Source organism: Aotus nancymaae, unplaced genomic scaffold (assembly GCF_030222135.1).
Source record: "Aotus nancymaae isolate 86718 unplaced genomic scaffold, 86718_ANA_hifiasm-v0.15.2.pri h1tg000108l, whole genome shotgun sequence".
Lineage (NCBI taxonomy): Eukaryota > Metazoa > Chordata > Mammalia > Primates > Aotidae > Aotus > Aotus nancymaae.
The window spans coordinates 43,473,261-43,491,916 of NW_026988523.1; the positions used below are offsets into that span (position 1 = coordinate 43,473,261).

Genomic DNA, 18,656 nt, shown 5'->3' on the forward strand with positions numbered 1-18,656 from the left:
TTATCTAAGGGTGATGTCTGCAAAAATAGAAACTAAGGATCTCTGAAAAGTCTGTCCTCCATAAAAGCAATGAGAACACTGGCAATTGATTTGTCAGAATTAACTGTTTTAGAACCATGAAATTAACTAAAATTTTACAGCACCTAGCAATGGAGATCAAAAATACATGAAGCAAACTGACAGAATTGAAGGGAGAAAAAGACAACTCAAAAATAATGATTTGAGACATCAATACCCCACTTTCAATAATAGATATAACAAATAGATTAATAAGGAAATAGAATTCTTGAACAATACCATGAACCAACTAGAGCTAACAGCCATCTATAAAATATCCCACTCAACAACAGCAGAATACACATTCTTCTCAAGTACCTATGGAACACTCTCCAAAATAGATGATATCTTGGCCCATAAAATAAGTCTCAGCAAGTTTTAAAACACTGAAATATACAAAGTATGTTCACTGAACACAATGGAATAAAATTAGAGATCAATAACCAAAGAAAATTTGAGTAATACACAGATATGTGGAAATTAAAATATTTCTAAGTAACCAATAATAATATAAATAGTCAAAGAAGAAATCATAAAGAAAACTAGAAAATGCTTTGAGTTGAATGAAAATGGAAACTTAACATACTAAAACTTGTAGAACACAGCTAAAATACAGCTTAAAGGGAAATTTATAGCTGTAAACACCTATATTTAAAAAAAGAAAGATCTCAAATCAATAACCTAACTTTTCACCTTAAAACACTAGTTAAAGGAGAACAAACTAAATCCAAAGCAAACAGAAGGAAAAAAATAATAGAGGAGAAATAAATGAAATAGAGAATCAAAAAACAGTAGAGAAAATCAACAAAACATTTCAAAATGTTTTTTAAAAATACCAGGAAAATTAATAATCTTTTAGCTAGCCTGACCAAGGAAAAAGAGAGAAGACTCAAATTGCTAAAATCAAGAATGGTGAGACACTACTATTGATCATACAGAAACAAAAAATAACTATAAGGGACAGTATGGATAATCGCACTCTAACAAAATAGGTAACTCAGATGAAGTGGATACAAGCCTAGAAACATACAAACTACCAAAACAAACTCAAGAAGAAATAGAAAATCTAAATGGATTTATAACAAGTAAAGAAATTACAATTAGTAATTTAACAATAACTTACCACAAAGAAAAGCCAAGACAAAAGCTGGGCATAGTGGCGTGCACTTGTAATCTCTGCTACTCAGGAGGCTGAGATGGGAGAATTGCTTAGTCCGAGGAGTTTGAGGCCAGCCTGTGCAACACAGTGAGATCTCATCTTTAAAAAGAAAAGGAAAAAGAGTCTCAGGAAAGATGGCTTCGCTGGTGAATTCTTATCAAACATTTAAAAAGGCTAACAAACATCTATCCTTCCAAAAAATACAAAAGGAAAAAGTTCCCATCTTATTCTACAGGGCAGTATTATCCTGATGCCAAAATCAGAACAGGCCATCACAAAAAACCTATAAAACAATGTTCCTTATGAATAGAAACATAAAAATAGTTAATATTAGCAAACTAAATCCAACAGCATATTAAAAGAATTATACATGATGACCAGATGGAATTTATTCTAGCAATGTTAGGTTTTAAATACAGAAACCAATAATGCACCATACTACTAAATAAGGAAACACAAATCACATGATTACATCAATTGATGCAGAAAAAGTACTTAACAAAATTCAACACACTTTATGATTTAAAAAAAACACTCATAAACTAGGAATAGAAGAGAACTTTATTAATCTGATAATGGACATCAATGAAAAACACAACTTGCATCATACTGTAATGGCAAAAGATGGACTGTTTTCCCCCTAAGATCAGGGACAAGATAAGGATGTTTACTCTTGACACTTTAACATTGCACTGGATATTATAACCAGAGCAATTAGGCAAGAAAATAAGAAAGGCATACTGATTGAAAGGGAAGAAGTAAAACTCTCTATTTGCAATGACGTAATTTTGTAAATAGAAAATATTGAGGAATCCATAAAAAACTATTATTGATAGTAAACAAATTCAGGAAGATTGCAAGATACAAGATTAAAACACTAAAATTTATTGTTTTTCCATACAATGAAAGTGAACAATTCACAAATAGAATTAAGAAAACAAGGCTGGATGCAGAGGCTCACACCTGTAATCCCAGCACTTTAGGAGGCCAAGGTGGGCGGATCACTTGAGGTCAGGAGTTCCAGACCAACCTGGCCAACACGGTGAAACCCTGTCTCTACTAAAAATAGAAAAATTAGCCAGGTGTCGTGGTGCATGATTGTAATCCCAGCCACTGAGGCAAGAGAATCTCTTGAACCCTGGAGGCGGAGGTTGCAGTGAGCTGAGATCACACCACTGCACTCTAATCTGGGTCACAGAGCAAGACTCCATCTCAAAAAAAAAAAAAAAAAAAAATTAACATTTACAGTAGTATCAAAAATAATAAAATTCATAGAAATCCATTTAACAAAAAAAGTGTAATGAAAACTATAAAATATCATTGAAATAAGGCAAAGAAAATCTAAATAAATTTAAAAACATTCTGTGTTTGTGGATTGCAAAACTTAATATTATTAAAATGACAATACTTTCCAAATTGCAGATTCACTGCAACCCTTATCACAACTCCAAAGACCCTTTTTGCACAAATGGAAGAGGGGGGATCTTAAAATTCATTCAGAATTGCAAGGGACCTCAAATAACCAAAACAATCTTGGAAAAGAAAAACAGATGACTTACACTTTGAGTTCAGACTTACTACAAAGCTACAGTACTCAAAGCAGTATGTTGTTAGCGTAATGCTGGATGTATGGATGAAATAAAATTGAAAGGTCCATTTATTAAAACCCCATTTATGGTAAACTGACTTTTTACAAGGGTGTCTGTACCATTCAATAGTCAAACAATAGTCTCTTCTACAAAAGGTGCTCGGACATCTGGATACTTACATGCAAAAGAATGAAATTAAACCCTATACTAGTCAGAATTCTCCAAAGAAAAAGAACCAATAGAACACACACACACCCCAGATAGATAGATATAGATACATGTAAAACGAGATTTATTATAAGGAATCGGCTCATGTGATTATGAAGATTGAGAAGTGCCAAGTCGGCCATCTGAAAGCTGGAGACCTAGGAAAGGCAGTGGTACAATTTGGAGGCCTAAGAGCCTGAAAGACGCCTGAGACCCAGGAGTACTAAGAGCAGGAGAAGATTGATATCCCAGCTCAAGCAGGCAGAGAAGGGCAAATTCAGCCTTCCTCTGCCTTTTTGTTCTATTCAGACCTTCAATGGATTAGATGATACCTACCCACATTGGGGAGCGCCATCTGCTTTACTCAGTCCGCCAATTCAAATGACCTTCTCTTCCAGAAACACCTTTAACAGCCACAGCCAGAAATCGTGTTTAAGCAGCTATCTAGCCATTCCCTGGCCCAGTGAAGTTGATGCATAAAATTAACCATCACAGAAAAATCTATGTCACACCATATAAAAATAAACTCAAAATGTATGAAACACTTTTAGAATAAGAGAAATATAAAACTCTTAGAAGAAAACATAGAAATAAATCTTTATAACCTTGAATTTGGCAATGGTATCTTAGATATGACACCAAAAGCAACAATGAAAAACTAGATAAATTAGATTTCATCAAAATTAAAAGCTTTTCTGCTTCAAAGGGTACCATCAAGAAAGTGAAAAGATAATCCATAGAATGGAAGGAAATATTTGCAAATTATATCTAAAAGGGTCTAGCATACCCAAGACTTCTAAAGAACTCTTACAATTCAACTATAAAAATACAAATAAACCAACTCAAAAAAATGGGTAAAGAATTAGAATACATACCTCTCTAATGAAAGATATACAAGTAGCCAATAAGCACATGAAAACATGCCAACTTCATTAGTCATTAGAGAAATACAAATCAAAACCACAATGAGATACCATTTCACACACATGAAGATGGCTATAATAAAATGATATATAATAACAAGTGTTGGTGAAAATGTGGAGAAACAGGAGCTGCCAAACATTGCTGGTGGAAATGTAAAATAGTAAAGCCACTTTGCTCATTGCTGTACCTCCAGTGCCTGGCATGTAATACAGGCTCTGTAAATATTTTTGATTGAATGAATTACATGGTGTGGATAGCTATTTTTCAATGCAAAGGACTGGGATATACACAAACCCGTGAAATATTGTTAAGCTTTCAGATTCTTATTCTTACTCTGTTTTCATTTTCTCATTGAATTATTTACATGAATTTTCTCTGGAAAAGCTTTCTACCTCTCATGCTATCACATGTACATTCTCTTCACTAGACACAGTTGATACCTGCGTCTATGCCTTCTGTGTGGTGCTACAGTAACTGCAAACAGAAGTGCTCAGCTTTCACAAGTTTTGGAAAGGTAAATGAAATCAAGGTCATATCCAAGCTGAATAGAGACACTTCTTTGAGAAAACATCAATGCAGTTCTGTTTTTACAGGCCAATAACCCAAAAATGTCTGAAAGCCCTTGTCCCTGCAAACATCCATGGGGAAGGGGAGATGACTAAATGAGAATTTATCCATCATTCTCAGTTCCTATGTACTATTCCAACAAATATTAAAATTAGTGGGAGAATGTTTGCTTTTGACCTATTTTTGTCCCATCCCCACCCCAAGTAAAGTGAAAGCTATAGTTTGGATTCACCTTCTATCTAAAAAGGCAGAGATAAATTCCGAAAGACCAAGAATTCTTTCCCAGTTGTGCGTATACACTTTAAATTTTAGCTCTCTTCCAAAAATGACAAATATTTCATTAAAGCAATTGTTCATTTTTGTTCATTTGTCAAAAGCAGATGCTTTCGAATTCACTTTCAGTCTGAAAGTAAGTCATAAGTAATCTGGGTGACAATGTTTCCACAGGGGAAGGTTGCTGCTCGGTTTTTGTTAATAATAGAACAAATAGAAGTATCTTAAGTGTGTTCACTAGAAAGCTTTTGCTATAAAGAACACAGATGACACCTGATAAAACATCTTGCATAGCTGTGCTTCAGTTCAGTGATGTGATGAAGAGTAGCATGAGCGGTTTCACTTTGAGTCCTTAAGATAATGCTTATCTGATTTCCCAGCAGGCAGTGGGGCAGAGGGTCCTCACAGGGCTTTGGGCTGTTTGCACAGGTCCCTACCATGCATTATCAAAGACTGGAGAGACAGTGTGAAAACCACAAGTTTTAGAATTAGAGGACTTGGGTTCCAGGTCCAGCTCTAAGTTACCTAGCTATACAGAGGAATTCACTTTATTTCCGAGAGACTCATTCTGTAGGATGAGTTGATGCCAACATTCCCTGCTTCACAAGTTCTTATGATGTCAGTGAAAAAAAAAATGCTTTAAAAAAAGATTTTATAATGATGCGATACAAAGTTATTAGTATAACTTAGTTGGTCCTGTTTACTAAGCTATTTAACACGGGTTTGCTACAAGGACTTCAGCAGTGTGTCTGGTGAATCATAATAACAAGCTGTTATTGAGTGCCTACTACTCACCATGTACTGGGTTAGGTGTTTCACAAGTTATCAAATTTTATTACTATTTTATTAAACATTTTCATAAACCTTATGAAGTTAATATAACTTTATGAAGCCCCATTTATCAGATGGAAGACTATATGATTATAAAAAGGTAATCAAACCCAGGGCCCAGATACACCCAACTGAACACTGACACACACAATATCATGCAGCCTCTTTGGGAACACTGAGCCACTAGGACATTTTCATTTCTAGAGGATAGAAATTGCTGGCACAAAATGAATCTACTTAGCCTCACCCAAATTGCCACTAAATATCAGAGAGGATTCAGAAGAAAGATGATGGCTTATGCTATTCTGAAAAAAAAAAAAAAAAAGAACTGGCCACCTAATGCTGGATATGGGGAGGAATTGATATGAACATCGACAGATCTGGGTGGAGAAAACGCAGACCAGACTTGAGTTTGGGGCATTATCTGACATCCCCTGGGCCAGAGGTTACCTAAACAAAGATAAGAAAATGTTTTGCGCCCTTTCACCATGCTTCTGAATCAAGCTGGAAACTGGACAGCTGCTCTTCTCCTTCCTTGGTCTTACTCTGAAAAGTGAGAAGATACCATTTCCTTGGACATCAGTTCTACTCCTACTTACACCTCTACCCACACACGGATTGTTTTTATTCAGGCAGAGGCTGCAATCCCAGAAAAGAGTTAAGTTAGAAATAAGGGGAGGCTTGTTGGCATAGATGAGAAAAGTCCTGGTAGCCATTCATATAATAAATAACAGTTTTTAAAGAATCATATTGACTTTAAATAAAATATTCAAGTGGACATAAGTTGAAAACTCATTAGAGTAGAAGTGCACTGTTTAAAATTCATCTAGAAATTGGGAAATAAATTAGGAGCTAAACTCATCAACTGTCCCTTCTGTGGTGGGTGTGAAAAGATGGTTAAACTACCACACAAGTTGTGAACCAAACCAGTGCCTTCACTGCAGACAACAAAAGTGGACAAAGATGCTGCCTTATTCAAAGATAGTACTAAGGAGAAATCAACCAAAATGGAGCCATAAAAGAAAAAATAAATCATTCTGACCAAGAAAAAGCACCCAGAAGACCCAGAATAAGATCCACCTGAAACCAACCTTTTGTAGCATACAAAAGAAAATGTCCAGAAACTGATTGGCATCCTTATAATAGAGGTCTGGATGGGATTTCCTCTCTCAAATGGAAGCAGAAAATAACAAAAACTGGACAGGGTGAGCTCATAGGAAAACAGGATGGGAAAAAGCAACAATGTGAGACAAAGAGATGTAAATGAGATAAGAAATTATTCCAACAGAACTAAAATACAAACAAGAAACAGAGGATTGGAATTCTCATTGAAGGAAGTAAAGCAGAACTGAGGCTGCAGAAAAATGCATGAGTGATACAAAATTTTGAAATGGTTTTTCAGAGTGCAGAAACAGATTTTTGAAGGTGAAGAAAGGATAAGTAGTCTGGAAATGGCAATGGGGTGCAAGTAGGATCTCTGCCCCCATTCTGGTTCTGATGGTTCAGGGAAGGAGGATAAAAACAGCCTTCCCTTTATAGGGCCTCAGGAAAAATATGTCCTCAAGGGACAGACAGATTTCAGTTAAAGCAGCAAGCAAACAGAAAATTCATATAACAGACTGAAAATATTGGGGAGTTTGTTTTTCTTTCTCTGAGATAATCACTTTATATCATCACATCAAGCCTCCCACACCTTGGCCTTCCACCTTCCACAAATGACATTGCCTCACAATTTATTCAGAAAAACAGAAACCATACATAGGTGCACCTGCCTGCACCCATCTTCTCCACCTCTGCTCTCATGCAGATAGAAAAACTATGCCTCACCCATGAAAGCCAATCCCCTGTGTGTGCACAAGATTCCTTTCTATTCTCCTTTTCTCAAGGACTTTACTCCAGCTCTTCACTCACTCTCCTAACCAATGTCTCCCTGTCAGGTCATTTCTGTCACCATAAAACATACTCTAAGGAAAAATATCTCATTTTTTAAAACACCTCTTGAAACCATATCTCATATTGGCTAATAGCTCATTTATTTTCTCCTCTGCACACTTAGCCTTCTCAAACAATTTGTCAGCATGTGCCATTTTCACTTCATCATTTTTTATTCACTCCTCATTCCACTTTAGTCTGGTTTCCACCTCACTCAAGAACATTGCCTTAACTCCACGTTCTTCCTACTCCACTGCTTGCAAGCTCAACTTCCAGATGCTAGCACCTCTACTTCTTTGCCCAGTGGCCTCTCTTGCCACTGTAGCTCACTTTGTCTCTGCATAGAAGACCAGAAATGCCAACAAAACAATGCCTTCTCTCCACCCCAGGAGCAGACCTCAACCAATGATTGACAGGGCTTGATGAATAAATGATGCCCATCATTTGAGGTGACCCTCTGAGAAATGGATTTTGCACTGGCTTCCAGGGTTTTCCCAGTGATATCCAGCATCAATTGCCCACACTGGTAGCTGCCCTGATAACACACCTTTTTTCACCTGTCTTGTCTTTCTTGTCTGTCTCCCCTCCCTCTACTTGAACTCTTATTTCTGAGTTTGCTGCTAAGAAATCTAAACTAAGACAACCTCCATTATGCTAACTCTAACACATTTCTCCATCTCATATCAACAAATTGTTAGCAGCAGGTGACCCAGATAATCACTCCTTCTTGAAAGCTCTCTCCTCTGCTGGCTTTCAGAACACCACACCTTCCTGGTTCACCTCCTTCTTCACAGACTGATCTTTTTCCACCAGAACTTTTATATTGGAATGTCTCAGACTTTGATCCCCATATCTGGTCCTTATTTTCTACCCTTTTTTCCTATCTTTTTCATATGACTCAAGTTCATAACTCTAGCCTGGCCTCTCTTCTGAATCCAGACTCACTCTAGACACTAATTAAAGAATTTATCTTAACTTTGCATTGAGCTTATTTTCCTATTGTTTTATGGTATACCAGACATTGTATAAGTTCTTTAAATACAGTGTCTCTTTTAATCCTCGACACAATGATCCAAATCATTACACTTTCAGGCAAGGAAAGCATGGTTTAAAAAGGCTGGGAGCTTGCTTGGATTCATGGAGCTGGTGAGGAACAGCACCAGAATATGAAACAGGTGTTTCTGACTCTGAAGTTTGTGTGCCCTTAACCACCAGGTCATTCTGCTTCCTTTGTTGAATGGGCATATAGGTTTTATAGAATGACAAACTACTGAAACTGGAAGATAACTTAGTGATCATCCAGTTCAGCTCTTTCATTTCACAGTTGTCCAAAACAACAAATAATTTTCCTGAGATTTATTTAGATATCTGCTTATATTTATGATGGGTAGTTATTTTCATGCTTTATGTTTGGGGCCATAAATGGTGCCAAGAGTTTTTACTTCTTTTTCTCTGAGTTGTATTTTCAGCCCTGGAGGCACTCTACATAAATGTTGATGGCACACAACTTCCTAACTCCCCTGATGATGACAGCCCTCTAGAGAGAGCCCTGAGGGGTCACCATGTCATTTCTCTTGGAGACTTTCTCAGGTGGTGATGATTTTCCAATTGCACAAGCCAATAACTGGAATTTTAACCACTGGAACCCTGCAAACGTATCTCTCTTAAATATCTACCCATCAGCATTAAGGCTATTTATTGTGCTGTATCCAGAGCAACTCAACCCAAGACTGTATCTATGCCAGAGACATGAATAAAAACTATTAAAAAAGCAGCCATCCAGATGTTCTTTGGCAATGACAAACACCCAGACATTTGGAGACATCTGGATGACTGACTGACTTTTTCAGTTTTCATCTGGAAGATGAAGATTATGCAGACACAGCGTGATTACATGCTGGAGGATAATAAACAAATCTTTGACAATGTCCACAGGATTGCAAACATCTGGGTAAAAAACTGAACAATCCAGCTAACCACCCAAATGTTTGGCATCATTTAAACAAAACATTGGACAGCAGGAGATGGGCAAAATCCAAAAAAAAGGAGGCAGGAGGTACCCAAAGCAAACATTGCTTACATAAAAATTAGTTTACATTCAATTTAAAGTGGAAAATGAGTTAGGAATGGTAAACTTATTATAACCCACATCCTACAGCTCTCTCTTCTACAATGGCCTTTCCAAACCTACTGAAGTCACAGAACCTCCAGAAGTGTGTGGACAGGGTCTAATCTGCTTACCTAGGATGGAAACTTTTAGGTATCACACCAGAATAGCAGTCTTGTTCTTTTGTGTGTGTGTGTGTGTGTGGTTTCCTGGCCCACCTAAAAAGACAAATATTACATCTGGGCTTAAGGACTTCTCAACAAAAGGAGGGCAGGTGATGCTTACCTCATTGCCAGATGTGGGAAGAGGAGGGTGCCTTGGAAATCAAAGCATTAGCCCTGAGGTATGAGAATGTTGCAAGATAAATGAATCAGGCTGCTGATTCAAGGTCACTAAAAGATATGTTGAGTGAGACAATGAGACAAGGGTGTATATCCCCCCCAAAAGAAAACTTAGTACTATGCTTTAATTGATGAAGGAAAGAAGCATCCTATACATGGGCAAATAAACAAAATGTTGATGTTGGAGCTGAGAGAGATGTTGTCCTTAGAGGAAAATTCTCTGTAGCAGAAATGTCTCTTAGAGTAATAATGGCAGCTATGGGAGCACCATCAGCAGAAAAGTAGTGTCCTGGTGGTGACAGCAGCATCAGACAGCTTTAAGTACTGGCAGCAGAAATGGGCGATTGGCTCCTGTTGGTGGAGGAGTCAGAGAGCTAAAGCATCTGCAGGTGAACAAAGCTAAGTGTAGGCTGGGAATAAAACATTTTTCTGCATATAACCTGAGCCCATGATTTTTCTTTTTGCTGCTATATTCTAGGAAGACAGCGATTTTGAGCCAAAGAAAATTTGAAGCATCTTGATGTTGCTCTTCATCTGGGCCATGTTAAGGAAAATGTAATAAAACTTCTACCTCTAAGTTGTTATACTTGTGATATTTGCTTTCTGGCCATTTTCCTTGACATTATCTGGAAATGCATGCTCTGCTAGAGCATACGGAAGAAAGTAAAATTTGCTGACCAAAAAAGGAAAAAGACGTTGGACTCAGGAATCACATTCATACAAAAATATGAAAAACAACAATCAGTAATTTTACAGACAGCCCAAAGCTGAATTTCCCTTGCCAAATAGCCTTTGAGTTCCTTGCAAATTTAAAAACCATTGTTCAAACCCAAGATGGTTTCTTAGAAAATGTCTGTCTCTTGATCAGCCACCAAAAGAAATGGAAAAAATATATATATTCCAAAGGCCCCTTTGGATTGTGTAACAGTGAAGGTCGGGGTAAATTCACCAGGGCCTTCATTCCATTGTGCTAACAGTATTTAAAACCAGATGCTGGCCTGCCTCTTTGCTGGAAGAATTACCATCAACATGCATTGTTTCTGAGAGAAACTTAAGGCAAAACAGTCTCCAAGTCCTGCGATTATAATACGTTTTTAAAAAAAAAAAAAAAAAAAAAAAAAAAAAAAAAAAAAGCTATACAAAATTCTCTGCATTAACACTTTTATTACAAAAACGCCCCTTAGGTTACAGAGAAATTACTTAGAAATAATCAAAACACATACAAAAATATGTGTCTTTTAAGTAAGGCCCATTATGTATCTTTGTGATCTTTGTGATCTTGGTCAAAGTATTTTTGTGTTTTAACCCTCTTGTTTTTCATGTGTAAAGTGAAAGGTTTGGAATTCCATGGTCCATAAGGTCTCACCTAGCTCTATGAGTTTGTAAAAATATTTCCTATTGAGTGGAAACACTAGCTACCACTAGTGTTATTTCTTCTAAGTAATCTATTGAAATTCTGTATTTGCTTACATCAGGGGAAAAGGTGCAGAAAATGGAGTGGTATGGAAACAGTATTAGTGGTCTGTCTTGCTGTAAGAAAATCTAAACAGCAAAAAACCTTCGCTTAGAGAACATAAAAAGGAATGTTGTTTTTAGATTCAAATATTCACCACACAACCCTTTAAATAAATCCCTCCCTACAGAATCCAAATCTCATGTGCAAGTTACTAAAATTTAATTCACACAACTATTGTGTCTAACAAAATCCCCTACAAGGGCAAGCCATGAAGATTCTGTAAAGTTGGAGTAGGGTGGCAACAGGTACAAATCCCAAGGGACATTGTAGAGGGATCTTGTAGTAGATTTACACGGCTCCTCCAGGCTCTATGCCTCCTCTTTGAGAATGTCATACATCTAACAGGTGTGAGTCCAGTTGGTCAGGTTTAAACTATACACCCCCTGTTTCCCCATCTGCAGCTATGGATGATTTGACCATGAGTGGAAGATGATTTGACCGTGAGTGGACTGATCGAAGATGAACCAATCAGATTCTCTCCCCTGAGAATCTGGAGTTGGAATGGCAAGGCTGCTTATTTGCTCCACTGGTATTTAACTAAACTGAGGACATATAAAAAAGATCATAGAGCAAGGCACATATAGATGTCCAGGGAAAGAGATGGAGACAGAAGGGAGAGATAGAGGGAAAGAGCGAGAGAGAAGCAAGAAGCAGAGAAGCAAGAGAAGCAAGAAAACCGGAGCACCTGGGGAATTTCTGTGTCCAGATCTCCTGAGATCCCAACATGCTTCCCAATTAAGCCACCCTGGGTTTATTTCAGCTAGGCTTGCATAAGTTCACTATAACTAAACAAAACCTTGTTTCAAATAGAATTTATAATGCCTATGCATGTCTGGGCTTTTACATCAACCAATTTAATGCTGAAAATTTGTTTTAATATTTAAACAATACAACATTTATTAATTTAACAAATACTTATGAATCACTATTATGTGTCAAGTAATAGACAATCCGAGCGCATTTTTTGCAATTAATACCAGGTTCTAGGAGATGCAAAAATAAATGAGAAACCATTCTTATCCCCAAGAAGCTTACATTTATAGAGTGCTAACTGTATATACTTTAAGATTATTACCATGACTTTATGGATTTAATATTAATAAAAGTTAAATTTCAGTGCATTTGCCTTTGAATAAATAAAGTCAAGTAGCTCTTTTAAATCAGTCTTTGTTTTGTGTTTCTACAAGTTTTGTTTGGATTCATCCCACTCTGCTAATCTACTCAGTTCATTTGCATCTGTCTTTGGCCCTTTCTTCTACAACAATGTGGGGAATGGAATTGCTTGAGACTTGAACTCAAGACCATGGTAGGCCCCCTAAGATTATCTTTTTGAAGCTCTTATCTCTTTAATATACACTTTAATAGAAGGTATGCCTGTGAGATAAACTAAATTCTAATAGAGAATGTATATGTCCAGAGTTTAGTTAACATATTTAATTCAATTAATTTTAGGTAATAAGTTTTAATTTTTGTGGTTCTATTTATTTCTTATCCACACTTTCCATCTATCTTTTGTTATTGGGGAAAAACAAACATTCCTTGGTTTCAAGTCAAAATTGTCAAAATTGCTATTTCCCCTCTCATTTAGATATATAATTGAGGAGTTCTCACATATGTTCCCTAAAGTGGTTGCCCATCAAAATAACCTGGAATACTTGCAAAAAATACTACTTTCTGGGATACAGTAGGTGTTTCTGATTAATTGGACCTGGAGATAGCCCTGAAATCTGTATTTTCAACAACTTCCTGGTTTATCTTCATGTGACTAGCTGATCTACTGTTAAGACTGAAGTGTTGTATTGAGAAAGGTTAGCAAGGAGAGCACTCATTTCCAGGGCAGAGTGCCACACTCAGCTGTGTACATTGTGTACTGCCCAAGAGCACCTGCTGGGAGGCAGCGAGGGCTAACCCAGGCCTGACCTCACTCATCTACCACGTGCCTGCCACAGAACTGCATCCACCCAGAGGAACGGGTGCCTGTTTCAGATTTGCTCTAAGGCATTGATGGTCCAGCTGCGGCCCTGTAACTAGAGACAGCTGTGTGATTTTAGCCCCTGTGCCACGCAATATCCAAGACAGCTCAGCATCTGCTGACATCCTTAGCCTTTCCACAGAGCGTCCTTCCCAACCCAACCCAACCACCACATGAAAATTTCTTCATAGCTATTTTCTAATCAATCTTTCTTTCTTCTTTTTTTTTTTCTTAAAGAACTTTAGGCTAGAATTTCCCAAAATATATTCTGGGAACCTTTATCCTATGTGATAAATATCACACATGTGCACATGCACATCTGCACAAGGCCATCACATCTATCTGAGAAAAGCAGCATATTCTATTTCCCTCTTGGACATTAACAGCACACATTAGCATATCAAAGTCTCTGAAAAGTCCTGCAGCAAGGAAATCTGGCAAACTCAGAAAACATGGCGTAACATTTTCCCAAATCCAGAAAAAAGTTTATTTTCTTCTTTTTGTTTATGTATTACAGTCAATCTTTTCCTGCTTCAGATATGTTCCTGGATGTCTTCCTTTTTTCCCATCCAGTGAGTTTTTACTGCTTATAACTTAAATTAAATGACACAGGGACCACATCTTAGGCACCTTAGTTTCTCTAGTACCTGACAAAAATTGCATATGATTAATAAATAAATGTTTACCGAATGAATGAATAACTAGATGATAAAATAAATGGTTAAGTTTGGTTGTGTTTTTTTTAAACAAGAGGACTATTTTTAAACACTGAAGCCAACGACTTTCTGGTGTCTAATAATTGTCTCTGTGAGTATGTACGTTTGTGTGTGTAGATACAGCCCTTGTGTCTTGGTAACTAACTGCGCAAGTGGTGAGGCCATCTTTTCTTAGAAACTTTCAGCTGTTATACCCCCATGGATCTCATTAGCAGAAGAGGCTGAAGCTTAACCGTTCCCTCTCATCTCAGCTTGTGTCCTGTCAGGACTTATCAAGATCTTCCTTGCTCAATTCATGGACAATCATTATTTTAGAATCTGAGCTAGGAAGGCAGTAGATTTTATGTGATTCGCTGCTGAAATAAACGTTAATTAATTTTCAATTTCCATAAAGTACCCCACTGACAGAAAGATTTGTTAAGTTAGTTAATGGCTATAGATGATTATTCCAAAATTGGGATTGGGAATAAAGAGCTATGAAGACAAGGGCTGGTGAAGAGTGAACATGAAGCAGGCAGCACATAATATATTAGGAAAATAAATAGAAATGGAAGCAAATGCATCACCACATGACAGCACAGTTAAAAATTATGAGGCAAAATGAATTGGGGATTGGGAAAAGGTAAGGAACATAAAGTGAATAGTAGGCCAGGCATTTTTATCATTTGTCTTGAAAGAAAAATATAATTTGGTCCAAAATCTAAGAACTGAGACATGTGTGAGGGCGTATGTACTGTCTTAGTCTGTTTGTGCTGCTGTAACAGAAGACCTGAGACTGACTAATTCATAAAGAACAGAGTGGGAAGGCCAAGGGTTGGCATCTTGTGAGGGCCTTCTTGCTCCATCATCCCATGGCAGAAGGTAAAAGGGTAAGGAAGTTCACGTGCACACACATGAAGTGGGGAAAGAGAGAAAGAGTAGGGGGAGGCTAAGCCCATCCTTTTATCAGGAACTCAGTCTCACAATAACAGCATGAACCCAATGCCTTTAAAAGATTTCCTAATCATCTTTTAAAGTTTCTCCCATCTCAACACTTGCAAAGGGGATTAAGTTTCAAAAACATAAACTTTGCAGGACTCATTCAAACCATAGCAACTACTGAACCTAGACCCCAATGACAAATCGGATGTGGACTCTGTTTTGATTTAGTTCCATCCAGAAAGCTGAGAAATTCTCTCATTTCTTCCTTGACCAGAGGAAATTGCTTTGGATAAGCAAGGACAAAAGGAGGAGAGAGGGATGGGTTCATGAGTTTTATTTCTCCTGGATAGCATAGAAACTCATGTCATAGTTTTGTACAAGAGAAATTGTACATTTCTTCTGTACCTCAAACTTTCTGGCTTGGACAATTCTCCTAAGCTTTCTGGGCCTCAGTTTCATTTTTTAGAAAAGAGGAATGTTACATGAATCTACTTCATTAAGTTATATGGAAGACTAAAACAAATAATGTACATAACACTCTGCACTATGCCTGCACATGGCAAGTATTCACTTTACCTAGTTCTATTCCTGTTGGTGAAGTAAGTCGGTTTACCAAAGACAAAATACCTCAGTGCCATTTGTGATGAATTTCCAAAATTTGCTAATTTTCTTAGACGTAGGTGCTGCTATTAGAGTTTCTAAACATGCTGAAGGCAACTGAAAGTCTTGCCAGACAAAGCTAAATTTTGTAACAAAGAGACTCTAAGCAGCAGTCCCACCAGTGACTATATTCCATTCATGCACACCTCCCAGTCAGTTCCCTGTGCCACATAAGGAGAATACTGCCAGGTCTACTGACAACACTATCTAGAGGTCAAGGCACATCCCTGACAATCTGTTTCTTTTCATCCAATGTCATAGAATAAACAAAAGTTTGCAAGAAAGATGCCACAGTTGACCCTGTCTTGTTCTCAGCTCAGTGTTTCCTCCAGCACCATCCTTTTTCCCAGAATAGGCAGGTCAATCCACCCTCGAACAGTAGTTCCCAAAAGCCAGGCTCAAAACTTTGAGTCAATGTCCTCATAAGCAGCAGGCAATCTCGTAACCCCAGCAATACAACTGCTTTCAAAAAGCACTAGCTACCTGCTTTTAGTTTTACCAAAATGTGTTTCTGAGGGAGCGGAGGACGTTGAGGGAGCCAAGTCAGAATCAGGTGTGTCTTCTCTGACATAGAGCTATCCAGGGGAAATACTGTATCTTTAGTATCAAGGATTCAATTGACTATACCTTCAGCATGTCCTAGCTTAGCCAAGCATGTGTTGATACAAGAAACCCAGGAAATTTTTATTAAGTACACCACAAATTATTCCAGGTCTTCTGTTTTAGGACCATGCCATGAGTTAGGGGCCAATATTAACCTATTAGGGTTTCTTAAGAATATCTCTTTTCAAAGTTTGGGATCAGCATATATGTATCAGGGAGATGAATCAGAAAGCACAGTGCTACAGAGAGAAAAGGTTAATTAGAAACTCAGCCCTCTCTTTGTAATAAAAATAAAAAACAGAAGGATTAAGAAAGGAGGGAGAGAGAGAAAACATTCACATAATTGAGAAAATCAGAAGATGTTACTGGAAATAATGATTGACAAGAAAAAGATTTCCTCATGGTAATATTTTCTTATGCACTTAAATCTAGATGTTTCATTTTTTATAGTGAACTTTATAAAAAAGCAAGAAATCAGCATAAAGCTTGGGGTTAAAACACAGCTTGCTTCTACAGGCACAAGATGGTATCTGGAAATATTCTGTCTTTATTTCTTTATTTTTAACACAAAGAATAAAAAGCGCATGATGCAGTTAGAGGTGGATTGACAGTGACATTTCATTAATGGTTTGAATAAAGCAATTTCTTTCTTGCTCACAGTACCTAAACAGGCAACCACAACAGAAAGGTAGTTTCCCTTATAATTCTGCCTCTGAAACATCCTTTAAAGATAAATAACCGTACATAATTATATATATTTAATTTGGTAGACATTTCTTAAAGAAAAGAAACTTTATACTATATTCAAATGCAACCTATTTTCCCCATTTCTCCTGTTCTTTTTTTAAAGAGAGAAGGAAATGTGACTGCGTAATGATCTATCAAGTCAACACTCCTGGGGATATATATCACACAATTCAATGCAACCTCATTAGACTAGTCTAGCATTACGTGGGACTTTATACACAGCAATTCAATGCACAAGTCCACTTCAAATCCCAGAGGTCTGGTTCACATACACAATTATCTGGAAAATTCATGCTGAATGCCTTCATTATCGTGAATTATCTAAGTATTAGATATGTTGGTATAATTTGTGGAAATAAACAAAGACCACCCAAATGAGAAAAATCAAAGGTTATTTATTCTGAGCTTGCTATAGCAAGGGAGTCAGCCACCATCACACACATTAGAAAGAGATTCAAACTTAGGCTGAAGAGTGGGAAAGCTTTATAGTGGAAGAAAGAAAGAACTTCAAGTATGCCCTGAGTGAAGGCTATTGTCCTAGGAAATTATAATCAGGTTAACTAAAATTAGGACGTCTTACGTGATTGGAGAGGGTTGCATATTTGGCTCTCCAGTTGATCCCAAGTTGGAAATGGAGGCAAAAATTAGGGAAGCTTCTGTTAATCAATTCCTGGCCATTTGGGGCCAATTGCTACAAGGTTTATTGTTTGGTTTCCTGTATTGGTTTATTGTACATACTAAGTTGACTTCCTGGACTAGTTACTGCAGACTGTAAATTAAAGTTCCATTTTTGAAGACAGTCTGGTCATTTTCTATTTGTATATCCAGTCTCTTGTAAATTAATTTCCTATAGGTCTGCTTTGTGTGTGTGTGTGTGTGTGTGTGTGTGTATGTGTGTGTTTGACATGGAGTCTTGCTCTTGTCGTCTAGGCCGGAGTGCAGTGGTATGATCTTGGCTCACTGCAACCTCTGCCTCCCAGGTTCAAGTGATTCTCCTGCCTCAGCCTCCCAAGTAGCTGGAATTACAGGTGCCCGCCACCATGCCCAGCTAATTTTTGTATTTTTAATAGAGACAGGGTTTCACCATGTTGGCCAGGCTGGTCTCGAACTCCTGGCCTCATGATCCACCTGCCTCAGCTTCCCAAAGTGCTAGGATTACAGGTGTGAGCCACTTCACCTGGCCAACCTGTGTATTTTTAAAATATCAGTTTCAATGGACTTAATCTGTCTTTTTATTCCTGATGTTTCGTTCATTTATTTTTTGCCCCCGATTTAGTTAATGGTTCATTTATTTCTTGGCTTTGCTTTAGTGACATCATGTGAGCCAAAGTAGTTCCCTCACAGATGGAGGCTTCATTTATTCATTGAATAAACACTTGCTGGGAAACTATTATATGTTATTTTTTTAGATAAAGAGATATATTGGCGAACAAGCAAAAAAAGATTTGTGCCTATATTCTGAAGGGAGATAAAGATAATAAATAGACAGACAGATAAAGGGATAACTGACCAAAAAAGACCAGTTAAGTAATGA

At 37.4% G+C, this 18,656-nt stretch overlaps 1 long non-coding RNA gene across 1 annotated transcript in view; it reads right to left on the reverse strand.

Annotated features, from left to right (window-relative positions):
* Positions 1-18,656, reverse strand: part of LOC135272289 (uncharacterized) — a 110,410-nt gene that overhangs the window by 32,755 nt on the left and 58,999 nt on the right. Inside the window, exon 2 of the long non-coding RNA XR_010340403.1 lies at positions 1,181-1,315. This is a non-coding gene — a long non-coding RNA (uncharacterized LOC135272289). The remainder of the gene's footprint in view (positions 1-1,180; positions 1,316-18,656) is intronic.